The following is a 2,458-nucleotide window of genomic DNA, read 5'->3' as shown; positions in this document are numbered from 1 at the left end:
GGATGGATGGATGGAGGGATGGATGGATGGAGGGAGGGAGGGATGGATGGAGGGAGGGATGGATGGAGGGAGGGAGGGATGGATGGATGGATCCATGGATCCATGGATGGATGGATGGATGGAGGGATGGATGGATGGATGGACGGACGGATCCATGGATGGATGGATGGACGGATCCATGGATGGACGGATCCATGGATGGATCCATGGATGGATCCATGGAGGGATGGAGGGATGGATCCATGGATCCATGGATGGATGGATGAATCCATGGATGGACAGATCCATGGATCCATGGATGGGAATGAGGACTGGGATGGCATCCAGGAAATCGCAATCCTGGGCTGTTTCCCGAGGTCAGGGAATGGGTGATGGGGCTGAGCACGGTGCCCACCCAACCTGAGCGGGGTCTGGCATGGATGGGAATGAGGAATGGGATGGCATCCAAGAAATTGGGGATCCTGGGATGTTTCCCAAGGTCAGGGAGGAGGTGATGGGAGTGAGAACGGTGCCCGCCCAGCCCAAGGAGGGGCTGGGATGGATGGTCCAGCATGGATGGATGGGATGGCCACAAGGATTGGGATGGCATCCGGGAAATTCGGGATCCTGGGCTGTTTCCCGAGGTCAGGGAATGGGTGATGGGGCTGAGCATGGCACCCACCCCACCCAAGAAGGGTTAATCCTGCCTGGATGACCACGAGCATTGCGAGAGCATCCAGGAAATCGGGATCCGGGATATTTCCCAAGCTCTGGAATGGGTTTTGGAGCTGCAGACCCCCTCCCTGGAATTCCCAGCCGCCACCCCGCCCCTCCAGGGTGGCCGATCCAGAGGGGAGACCCCGATCCCCTTTTCCCTCCTCACCCCCAGACCTCTCCATCCCCCTCTCCCGACCCCAAACCCGGCTCGGCCCCTTTGGGCTGCGAGCACGGAATAAAAACGAGGAATAAGAACGGCGAGGGGGGAGCGAGGCCCGCAAAGAGCTCCGGAGCTCCAAATTGCGTCTCCATGGCAACGCCGGGAGATGCCGGGGCTCCGCCGCTCTCCTGGGGCTCGGCTTCGGCTCTTCCAGCCTTCATCTCTCATTTTCCTGCCTTTTTTTTCCCCCCTGGCTTTTTATCCCCCCCTTTTACCCTTTTGAAATTTGTCTTGGTGACTCAGAGGGATCGGCGCCCTCGGTTTGTCCTCAGCGCGGTTCCTGCGCTCTCCCGAATCCTGCCCGGAGCTGTTTCATTCCCAGGATGGAATGTGGGGAGCTCAGGAGCTCCGGGAAGCGCCCCCAGCCCCCATTCCCGGCTCTGTCCCGTTCCCTGCCACAGCTGGGATCAAATTCTGCCCTAAAAACCCCAAGCCCAGGGGGATTCCAGGGGATTTTTTTCCTTTTCCAGGCTGTTATCCCTGGATCCAACCATAAATTTGGGATCCAGGCTGTTCCTGCCATGGCTTGGGCCACTCTACACCAAGCAGAGGTGCTCCATGAGCTCTCCCAATGATCCCAGTGCCCATGGAAGCTCCTGGAAGCCCAGGGATTCTGGGATTCTGGGATTCCACCCCGGCAATCTCCGGCGTGTGGCCCTCGCACCTCACCTGCCTGGAAAATCCAGGGAAGGAGGGTTTGGAATGTCCGGCGAGTAGCCAGGACCACCGGGAATCACCCGGGGATGTTCCTGCTGGACACGAGGCAGGGCAGGAATTCCATCCTTGGATGAGCTGGGAAAAACTTCCCTTGGAGCAGCGGCTGCATCCGGGGTTTGATCGGCTCCTCCTGGCAGGATCAGGCTGAGGGGGATGGGATTGGCATTTCCATCCCAAATAACGGCATTCCAGGGAGTCCTTCGGGACTGGGATCGGGATCTGCGCTCCTGCCCGCTTGTGCTGTTCCCAGATATTTTGGGGTGGTTTGGGTGTGGTTTGCTCCCTCTGCTCCCGCCGATCCCCCCATTCCAAGCTCTGGGAAGAGCGACCCCGTCTCTGTCCAGGCCGAGCCTCCCTGGGCGCGATCCCAGCCCCCTTCCCGGCTCTGGTTTGAAGGCGCCGCCCGCCCGCAGCTGCCTCTGGATTCCAGGGAAAACGAGGCAGGAAAAATTCCCTCGGCGCTGCTTCCCTGGGGGCTCCGCCGCTCCTTGGAGTGGGTTCCCCGTCCATTCATCCTCTGGCAAATTCCAGGGAATTCCAAGGGCCGGAAAAGCTGGAAAAGAGGGTGTTTATTGCCTAAATCCAACGGAGAAAGCGCCGCGAGCACAGGGAGTTTTCATGGAAAAGCAGGGGAGCATCCAGCCAGCTCCAGCTTTTCAGGAAAAGATTCTTTTTCTCCCCCATCTTGTACAATTTTCTTTCTTTTTTTTCTTTTTTTTTTGGACTTTCCCAAACTTTTCCTTGCTTTCCCTGGGATGAACCCAAATTTTCTGGCGCTCCTTGCCAAAAAATCCTTTTTTTTTTTTTTTTTTTTTTTTTTGGGAG

This window comes from Corvus brachyrhynchos, unplaced genomic scaffold (genome assembly GCF_000691975.1).
Source record: "Corvus brachyrhynchos isolate BGI_N302 unplaced genomic scaffold, ASM69197v1 scaffold30, whole genome shotgun sequence".
Taxonomy (NCBI): Eukaryota; Metazoa; Chordata; class Aves; order Passeriformes; family Corvidae; genus Corvus; species Corvus brachyrhynchos.
The sequence above is the reverse complement of the archived record's forward strand: the minus strand, read 5'-3'. Positions refer to the sequence as shown.